General features: G+C 36.9%; 1 protein-coding gene across 6 annotated transcripts in view; it reads right to left on the reverse strand.

Annotated features, from left to right (window-relative positions):
- The window catches only part of LOC108747766 (transcriptional enhancer factor TEF-1), a 178,368-nt gene that overhangs the window by 112,665 nt on the left and 54,174 nt on the right, over positions 1 to 11,529 (reverse strand). The window lies entirely within an intron of this gene.

Genomic DNA, 11,529 nt, shown 5'->3' on the forward strand with positions numbered 1-11,529 from the left:
TGCAGCTTCCTCCGCGCGAGCGAGATCCCCACTGCGAGGAAGAATAATAATTTAAAAATATAAAATAATAACATTACCCGGGGAGCGTGAAAACGTTACGAGTTTCGAGGGGGAAAAAAATCCTCACGTTGCGTTCTTCTCTTTGGAACCGGTACGATTCCTCTCGTCCGACTTTTTCTACCATAATTGTAACACCGAAAGGCAAAGAGACAAGTGTCTACGTCGTATATCACGCACATTTACAAGACGCGGAAGCAACGTCTCTCCCGCATGAGCACCACTGGGAGATGCACTCTTCGCTGGTGCGCCGAAGAGGAGAACGAAGAAAATGAGCGAGACTGAGGGGAGAGAGGTACGACGAGGTACGCGAAGGGAGGAAGAGAGCACGCGGCGAGGAGTGACGGACGCTCTCGGTTACAAAGGTAGGGGGATAGTTTAGGTTGAGAAGCGCCCGGCCAGGCCAGGCCAGGCCAGGCCAGGAAATGCACTTGACGCTGCGTCGTCGCGAAGGATGAGTCATCAGAGATAGACGGAAAACCGGTTCGCCTCGGCTATAAAGGCCCCGGCTCGTTCTCTTCTCCGCGTCGTCTCTTCGCTCTCAGCGCCACGCCGGTTTGTCTTTTCAGCCACTCTTTCTTCCCCGCGTTGCCACCCTGCCCCTTCTTTGCCTTGCTATCTCTTCTCTATCACCACAGGTAGTCAGCACTTTTCTATCTGTCTCTATCTGTCTCTCTCTCTCTCTCTCTCTCTCTCTCTCTCTATCTTTGTCCCTCTCTGCCTGCCGTACCAAGATCTCGCAGAACGAACTCTGGTACTCAGCATTCTCAATCATCACTTCGTCACGCTTTTCGTAGCATTGGCTACAGATACCGGGTATCTAGTAAAATAACTGCCGATAATTGAGACAGGTAAAAAAAAAAAAAAAAAAAAAACAGCGTGCGTTTCGAATTTCGAAAATATAACTTTGACGGAAAGTTAAAACATTAGAAATAGAACCTAACGAGTTTTTTTTATGTAACACGCGGTGATGCTTTTAAATTGAAATACTTCGTAATGTAATATCGCTATTTTTAAACTTGTAAACGTCTTTCCTTTCTACAGATGAATTTCATCTTTTTGTAAATTTAACAGTTTTTAATGGTTAGAGGTAGCGAATTTGTTTTTTTTCGGAAAAAAATTTTTACATATTATATTCGGTACACACATATAAACACCTTGCTGCGAAAATGAATTCAGACAAAATCGACTTAATTAAAATGTTACTTTCGAAGAACATTTAAAATGTGTGTTTGGCATTAAACAAATTAATCGAATCCGCGTTGTTTCTAAAAAAAAGAAAAAAAAAAAGTCAAAACTAGAGTCAAAACAGATATTATTTGGCTTTCCGCAGTCGCGCACCTGTTATCAATAAACAACAAATATCGCGCTGGTGAATTATTGGCTTTTCCTAAGTCCTTTGGTCGGGATTTGGATTTGATATCTGTCGAAAACAAAACTACCGCAATTCCAACATGCAAAACGACTTTTACGTCGGAAATTTGAAATACAGTTGGATTGTGATGTCACATTATATCTATTATCGTCATAATAATCTCGTTTTCACGCACGTGAATTTAATACGATTTATATGACCGTAAAATGTGATTTCGACTGAGGGAAGTACGCTCTATAGCATCACAATAGGAACGATTTAGTCAGAACAACAAAAAAAATGTGGGCTTGGACCGATTCCCAAGATAGACAACGGTATGCAGGTAAGACAGGTACGAGTGACCGATCAGCGCCATGCATTTGTATTGCATTGTTTCACGGAGTCGAAACGAGATACGCGTTTGTCCGAGTTCGGCCTTTATAAAAGTGAAAGATACGCATTTTTTACGTGACAAATCGGAACGAAAACGACCGAAATCACACTCACGAGTCGTACGACAAAGAATTTAAGTGATTGCGAAAATTTTTTCCGCGCGATACGAAAACGATGGCGATATACGATACAAGAGACGGCGATACGCGTAACAAAGGTAAATGCGAGTGAAGAATGTTCCAGTTACATTTCGCACTTTATGATTTCAGAGCCGTTCCAAAGGGGCTCAACCTTGTTAGACGAAAAATTGTGACAAATCGGTAAAATTCACTTTTTCAAACGCACGTTTTTTTATTTTATTATTATTATATATAACCGCAAATTATAGAAATTATTCTGTGAAGTGCTGCGATAAATTTTCCGACTTTCATACATTTATTCTCTTGCTTACGAAATGAAGGAAATATGAATGCAAAGTCGCACTAACGTGCAACATACGTCACGTATGACTCATAAGTCACATGATATATCAATGTCTAGCCCATGACTCACATATAACGGAAATGAATTCCAAATTTAAATACAACAATGATTTCGCAATCGAATTAGTAATCAATATATGAATATGAATAATTGATAAATAATAAATATATATTTTGGAGAATTTATTCCTAGAATCTCTCTCTCTCTCTCTCTCTCTCTCTCTCTCTCTCTCTCTCTCTCTCTCTCTCGAAAAAAGAAGAAATATGACGTTGAAGTGCGTTCTTTAACCGCAGTTTCTCGGTGCTCTTTTCTGGACACTTCGAGAGGATTCATAAGCGCGTGAAACACGGTAAACGGAACAGCAAGGGAGGAACAACAGAAACACGAGAAACGGAGAAAGTAGAGAAGAGCGCGTTACGAGCCGTTGCAAGCGTGTATAATGCGCTTAACCGCGGTAACTCCAGCTACAATCTGCAAGTGTCTTACTTTGTAATCGGTTGCCTCTTTCTCTCATTGTCAGTCGTATCGTTGCACCACCGTTGTACACGGCTTTATGCAAATTTCACGCGTCCCATTATCTACGCGCACACCTTCACGTATGTGTGCATGTATACACAACGTGAGAATGCTAAAGTAATAAAAAAACACAACTTCGCTAATGGACCCAAAAGACAACGCTTAAAACCACTCGAAAGTGAAGATTATTGAATTACGTCCTCATAACTTATCTACAACAACTTTACAATGGAGTCATCCAAAAAAACATCCGTTGCACTTGTACGCGATATCGCGGTGATACACTAAAGATCTATATCGATAAAAGTAGCGCTTATTGGATTACAGACAGAACTAGGCTCGAGATGGCGGTCGAAATAGGTAAGTTATTCGGTTTAGATCAAAGAAACGCGCTACTTTTATTACAACCTTTATAGTACACCTTTATAGTACACGAGTCAGTCCGAAAATATTCCACGTAAAAAATCAGATTCCTCCTGGCGATTACTTCTCTACGCGCTTTCTTTCGCGTGAGAGCAACGTCTCGGTTTTTTTCTTTCATCTTCACTCGATTTGTTAAGTATCGTCCGCCTCAAAGGCTATTTCGAGCAGAGATCGTCACGATCTCCGGTTTAATGACATTTGCAAGAGCCGGGGAAAAAGGTCAAGATGCACCGTAGTAATCGTGGCTTTCTCTCTCTCCCTCTCTCTCTCTCTCTCTCTCTCCGTTCCTATTCTATGGACAAGACGAGATTCGCCACGATTCTTCGAAACGAGCTCTTTTCTCTGCTTCTCCGTCGGCAAATCAGTGCACGGAGAGTACATCGCCGCAGTCAGGAGCGTAGAAGCATCGGCGATTTGTTCGCGGAACAATAGAAGGTCAGTGCATTTTAGGACGTTGCGCGACGAATACCGCAACACAGAGAGAAAGGTAGACGTACACATATATATACACACACACACACACACACACAAATGCACACATATTCGCCGGCGTTACGGCGTTTATGCAATCAGGTGCAGGCCGTCGCACCAGGGAGAAAGGACTCTTGCACTTGGGGCTATTCACGTCGCTGCTACTGCATGGCGGATTTCTTATTGCGTGTGCCGTAATGATATTTCACGACAACGGTCGTAATATATAATAACTTTCGATGGTATTTCATGCATTTTCTAAACGCGTCCCTCCGCCTGCTCGCGCGAATGAGTGCGACAACGTGCTAACAAGGCTTCTACGAAAACGATAATTCCTTGTGGAAAAATATATTTTATTCGCAATCTTCTCCACGTATATAATACGCTACTCCGGCAATTGGTCGGATAGATATCGAGACGCGCGGTGAATAATTGTTTAATAACTGACGGCACGTGAATACGATACGTGAGAAAAAACTAATTGACTTGATTAATACCTAGGTTGCATTTCTACGTTATACGTAATCGGAGCGTTTTGTGTACACGTTTGCTAATTAATCCGACGTATAATGTTATGTTACTTGAAGAGATTACCCCTTGCAGATCAATTCGCTTCGTTAGCAATTAGGAATTAAGTCTCCCGCAATTGCACGGATATAATTTATACTCTGATACTCTGGCAAAAAGCAATATACAATGACGGCGGTAAAAAGGCGAGAATCAGCGAAGACTCGTTTGCGGATAGAATTGCGACATCAGCCAGCTGCATCTCGGCAAGATGGAAGGAGGAAAGCGATGAAAACTGCGCGAGTCACTTGGTCTCTCAGTTCACAATCTCCCAACGGTTTATCCCTCTTTCGCTTTATCTTTTGCGTATGTACTTGCGGAGACGTCTTATTTTGCGGACTCTTGCGAGGTGGAAAGAGACAAGATGCATGGGGGGGGGGAGAGGGAGAGAGAGAGAGAGAGAGAGAGAGAGGATCGGAAATAGACGAAGAAAACTGCGCTGAGAGAACCTCCGCATGCAAGCGGAGAGAAACGGTCTCCGATCAGGAGACAAAACAGTGACTATTTCTGGTGGCGGTTCATCTACCGAGAGTGCTCTCGAGAAACACACGCTACTGCATTTACAAACGCCGACATAAACAATTATTACCCATTTTAAGTCGAACGGTCTTTAAACGAAAATGACTGAAATTTACTGGAGTTACTGATATGTCAAACTCAAATGTTATAAAAGCCACATATTGTGAATGGTCTTTCGAAACCAATAAATGAGGCTTATTGAAGTTGCTAATATAATATCAATGAGTTCAGATTTTAACGTTATATAGAGATATATTCTACGCAGCAAAAGTATATTATGAAACTGAACCTAAGTTTAATAATAAATTATGATCTTACAATTTATTACAATGATTTAAATGTCTATCGACGTTTATCTTGTGATTTATATATTATTATTATTATTACTTTTAACTGTCGGATGAAGTTTAGAAGAGTAATCTTTAAAAATCAATAATATTTCTACAATTATAGAGATATATTTTATTTGTATTTTTATCGTAATTTAAAGTATATTTTTGGTAAATAAAGTTGACGTTTCAATCGATAATAATTCATTTTAACGACTCTGCACTTTCACCACTTAATAATTTTATGTTCTTTACCGAAATTGCTACAAGTATATAAATTAATTGCTTTCTCATGCATTTAACAATATGCGACACGAGGTGTGACGTATTTAGAATCCAAATAAAGTTGAAACGATCTGCGATGAATATCATGACAAAATTATGATGCTAAAATATCTCGTCTAGACCAGAACACTTGGGATTTTAATGTGCAATTAAACGTGTGTTTCTCCAGAAAATTATCCTACAAGAGAGTTAAACTGTAAAATGGTGTCGGCGTGCAATTATCGTAGAACTTTTAGCAGTTTCAACGCTCATTCGGGGACGAATCTCGGCTACATAATCCTAAAAAGAATCTGTATAAGCCGTAAACCATGATAAAGTCAAACCTAATTTAGGTTTTCTACCTGCAGATTACAGTTTGATGCTTGCAGACATACCTGCCGACTTATAACAATGTTGATATAAGACATCTTCTTTTCAGTAACGCGTGTATATGCACGTTTGAAAAGTATAATAGATACCCTAGCCCATTAAGAAACGGAAAGAAGATTAGTCAGAAAAGACCATAAGAAAAGATTAGAGGTGGCTATTGAAGCACGGTTAAGTAAACGATGACAAGGCTTACACAGTAGAATTGACCGTCGAACAGATTCCTAATCATAGACGTTAAAAAGCTTTTTTCTGTAAGATAGTAAACGAAATAGACTTGTAAAATTATCAGTAAATACACACAATCATTTCCCAACATAATTGTACGAATCCTAATAAATCTTTTACGCATAATAGAATGCACACAATGGTTTTCATCTATAGAATCTTTTGGAAATGCATAATAGACGGTTCTGATAGTTATAGCTTCGATGTGCCAAAGTAAATACATTTAGTGAAATAATTTATAATAAATAAAGTCAGGCACGTTTTATGCAAAGCAAATAGGAGAGGTTAAAGCCGAAGGATGAGCAATGAAAATGTTTTGTATATTAAAAATATAAAATTAATTTAATTTCGAATAATTGAAATTTATTTTTCTAAATATCTCAAACCCCTTAGTTTCAAATAATATGTATACAAACGTTTCAACTGTACTAACAAGAAGTCTCGATCAACATTAAGATATTAACATTGATAAAAATTATAATGAATTTAACTATAAAATTAAAATTTAACTATCAAAATATAAATTAAAAGACAAGCAAAAACGAGAATAAATTAAAATAAAAAATAATTTATCTTTCATCTATGTTACCGTCTTCGTCTTCCATCAATTATTTATAAGTTTTTATTTTAAAAAATCTTTCCCCGATATATATAGCATCACGTATTTCTTTTTTTCTTGTAATTATTATTATTACTGTTTATTTTAAATAACAAAGTTATATTTAATTTCACGATAAGGTTATTTTATTTTAAATATTCATGATAGTGAGGCAGATAGTCAAGTTTAGATTAACTTATCTAATCTTACTTTAGAAACTAAATTTATTCAACTATTTAAATGTAATATATAATGAACTTCTAGATACGTATTACAATAAGTGATATTAAACTATGCTTCATGGAATCGTATAATCTCCATATCCGATAAATAGCTATATATAGCATATTCAAAAAAAGTCTCCTCAATTAAAAAATTTTTCGGAAAGAATAACATTGTCACCTCTCTGATTTTTTGTTAATCTTTACTAATCACTTAAGCTCACAGAAAACATTCTATGTACAGCGTTTCTATTTCTTGGTTGTAATTTCTTGACTCTCTATTTATCAATTAGATTAAGGTTAACCACAATTGGAGCAGAACTGAAATTAGTTAATCGTAACAAGTTCAAGTAGTAAAACATGTCATCCTACTTTAACCAGCTCGTGCTTTCATCGTCATGAAAGAAGAAAAAGAAAATTCTTGCAAGATATCGACATTAAGAACACTTGTGTAAAGAGTATAAATTTCATAAACGGAATGCGGTTCCGCATACTACTACCCGGAATAGAAGGTAGAAACAAAGCTTTCATAGCAACGTTGATGCAATTATGTACACATCATGCGAGAGAAAATGCTGTCGGACCAATCGTAAATCTTAAGGAGTGTACAGGATAATGATTCTCAAAGTCACCCATCGTTAAACGAACTTTTTTTCACATTTACATTACACAAGGTGGCTCTAAACAACGATATTTTCTTTCAACACGTAGATGTATGTATAGCATAAGAGAATTAAAATTTTCTGATTAAACCTTGACATAAATGTTTACATGTGTATATGAAGATTATATAAATATTTATATCCAAATAGAATATTATTATATATAGAAATGAATGATCCGAAAGAATTACTTTTCTCTAAGAAAGAATATTGTTCAAGAAAAAATTAATATAAAAAAGCCTTATAAAAAGAGCACATTTTTCGAACAAAGACCACAATTAGAATTATTAATACAGCATAACACACGGCCAAGAAGAATGCAATATCACATCCAGAAAATAATCTCACATTTTTGCTTCGAACTGTTAATTATTAGCGAGTATACGTGAAGTTTTTGCGTAAAAGTGTATTTTCGGAGCGTGACTCGATATTCGCGAATAATCGCGATCGAAGGGAGAGGATACGCGAAATGTGCCTTATCCATTGTTTCGCGCGCGATTTCGCGATCATCGCGCGCGCAAAACCGATAAATCAGGATCCCGAAATGACCCGTAAAAGCCCGGAGGGGCCACGGTTTACGAGGGCCGGCAGCTCGTACTTCGGTACGGTGCAGGTTTACAAATATCAATGGATCAATTCCGGCTTTATCGCTCTGACCGGCGGCAGCGATTGGCCGATCGTTCCCGTTACGAAGCGCGTGTATGCACGCATGCGAGCGTGCAGCCGCACGACTCGTGCTCTTCGATTAAATATTCCCAAATGCATATCGCGATAATAATTCAGTTGCCACCGTCGCTCTCTTCGACCGACCGCAGCAAAATATGAACACGAGACGTTACCGCGCGCTATTATGCGGATTGGAAGAGTTACAGATACGCGCGTGCGTAAGCCGAAACGCAATATTTGAATCAGTGATGTTAATACTAATTCAGCAATGTGAAAATGGCACGAAGAAACGCGCGCTTTGTGATTCTTAAGGAAAAGCAGATTTGCATTGCCTTTTGAAATAATCCAAGAATCGCTTCTCATTGAAGAATTTTACAAACAAATTTAAATCGCCGTTTATAGAAATCCAAAACGACGAGTTTAGATAACTATGTAACTATTGTAAGTATATTCGTTAAATATTGTGAGAATTATTAAAAATAGATATAAAAAAAAATATTTGAAATCAACATATCTACTGCAAAAAATATCTAATTTTTTTTTTCCGATTGTACGATAAAATCCTATTAGAGAATTATATATAATTAGCCACATTTATTTAATCTGATAAGACACCAAGTAGCAAATCCGTTTCTCTTTCAAATAGAAAGCCTTTATGCAACGGTATTATTAGTCATATCTTAATCTTTTCAATGTATTTAGATACAAGATTTTCTCTTGAGCAATGATTTTGCGCAAAATACTTTCTTATATGCAATTGATTTACTTTTATTTCTAATCCGTCATTATATATAAATGCGTACCGTCGGGTAAGATTATTTTCTCAGAGCTATTTTAGTTTAGCTTTAAAAAAGGTTTATAATTAAACATTGTGGTTAAAACGACGAATCTTAGTTAGGAAATTCAATGCTAAATTATTTCGAGTGTGCTAAATCTTGAAGTCAGTCGGAAATGACTAAAATAGTTCATCACGCCACATTATTTCAAATTAAGACTGTTAAATATATTATATTAATCTAATGACTCTTCGTAACGTTTTGCCTAAAAAAATATCTTCTCATTAAATTAAACAACTCAAAAAGAGATCTTTTCTAAACTCTAAGAGATGTATTCGTTATTCTTTTTCCGTTCTGGTTAGAGTGTGACTATTTTAACATATCAGATTTTTTACGCCAAATAAGTTAACGGTAAAAATACAAAATTTATATGAAATCTCGTGCGCTTTAACGCTTCGTGGCAGGAAACGTCATGGTATTTTACATAACTATCAAATCGGCACGTTGAAAAACATCGCCGTCGTGCTGATATAACGCGAGCCCCTACGATTTCAGGAGTCGGATAAGAATCGCGCCGTAAAGCAACCGACGTCCGTCTGCGTTTTTCTCGACGTGATTTAAGGTACGAATTTTAACCGCGAAAACGTAATTAGAGGGACAAAGGTTAATTTTTTTACATGACTACCTACCCGTGTAACGATCACGGTCTGGCGATTACGTGTGACTCCTGCAAGTGTTATACGATCGAGTGTCTTTCAACACAGAAATATACACAAACATACGTACGCATAACACTTCGCAGAGCAGGAAACATGAATAGACCAGAGACGAATACGACTTTCCAGGGCCGCAGCTGATAAATCCTTTTTTTCTTAGGCTAAAGTACATTCAAATAAAGAAGTGCATTCGTTCTCTGTATAATATGTAACGCCACAAAAGATTAATAAATATTTTGAACTAAAATTATTTTGCAATTTTCCTTTAGCAAATATTTCAAATTTTAACTTTAATAATTGATTTAATTAGAGAATATATTAAGATACTTGGATGGTAATAGCGTGGAGATGATTATCAGATTTTACGATATTTTTCCCAAAACTAAAGGCAATGATAAATACATAAAGTTACGGTAACATCGTAATTTGGTCCTCACATTTTATCGAGCATAAATGTCAAAAATTGGAAAAAAATTCAGAAAAGAAATAACACGTCCAACGGTGTTGTCGTAAAAAAGAGTGTTGTTATTTTAAAACACGTAAGGAATTATCGCTTGTCGTCATTAAAGTTTTTTCGTAGCATCTTTTTAAATCCGTCTCTGGAACGATTCGCGGCACGCAAGGCTACGGTAGAGGGGCGGAGAGCCGACAAAGGTGCCTTATCGTGGCTAATTTATATTTTAAGACTTACTACTGCGCCGTCGTACGAGGAACGTGAAAAGAGTCTCGCGAAACTCGGCAAATAAATTCCGCGCTTTCGCGCTTGCTCGCGCGGGGGAGATTTATCAAAATTCCAGGCAACAATAAAAGAGGAGAGTCACCGAGGCGCAGGAGCGCGTTTCCGTGATCGCCACGAGGCGCGTCGTAGCGCGACGCAAAATTCAAGAACGTGGGGGAGAACAAGATCGACAATAACGGTAAGGTCTCTTATCGAATTGTAAACGTTTAGCGCCCGTTAATGGGGAAAACGTGACCGCGATGCCATGCAATGCATGTAAGCTGGAGGAGCATTGTTGCGAATAGAGGAGACGACGCATTATCGCCGGTCACCGCGTAGAACAGTAATGACGGCATTAGCAATAATTGTCGTCAACAAATTTATTATTCGGCTGAGGCTCGCTCATCCATCCATTTGGTATATTATCGTCGTCCTTCGCGATAAGAAAAGCGTGTATACAAAAATGTCGCATGTCAATAGAATATTCTTAAATTTTTTTTATTCTAAACAAAATTTCAGGCTCCTCTGCGCGTTACCTTGTTTAAAGATATTTAAAGATATTTTTTTTTTTTTATTTAGAATACATCTTCTTTCTTTAACTTTCGGCAGTGTGATTTATATACATGACATATCAATCTTATAATGTAGAGAGCACTGCTCACTGTAAGAATGGCGATATATCGAAAGAAAAAAAGTATTGTAAAATTATTACATAAATGTATAAAAGCACAATTTACAATGGAAATATATAAAATTGTACATTTTTACAAATATTTCGATAAACTTATACTTTCAACTGTAAATTTACTTTTACAAATCATTTAATTAGATAAGAATAAATCTATTTGCAAGTTGTAACTTTACTTACGCGTGTAAATATACATCTTTAACGGTGGATCTCAAGAATTATTCATTTATAAATGCAATTATTCATTTATAAAATTTTCTTACAGTGTAACATGGCGAAAAAAAAAAAACCGAATTATTCAAAACGTTTATAGGTGAAGAAAAATGCATGGGAGCCACGAGCTGAAATCTCGTATAAAGATTTAATCGGCCTCGTGCAAATTGTATTGCGAAAGAGAATCCAGTATTGGAAATACAAAAAGCTGCGCATGTGTATACCAACCGAGTCTTTTCACTGTTGAACTAAAAAAAAAAAAAAAAAAAAAAAAAAAAAT

The sequence above is a fragment of the Trachymyrmex septentrionalis genome, unplaced genomic scaffold (assembly GCF_001594115.1).
Source record: "Trachymyrmex septentrionalis isolate Tsep2-gDNA-1 unplaced genomic scaffold, Tsep1.0 scaffold20, whole genome shotgun sequence".
Taxonomy (NCBI): domain Eukaryota; kingdom Metazoa; phylum Arthropoda; class Insecta; order Hymenoptera; family Formicidae; genus Trachymyrmex; species Trachymyrmex septentrionalis.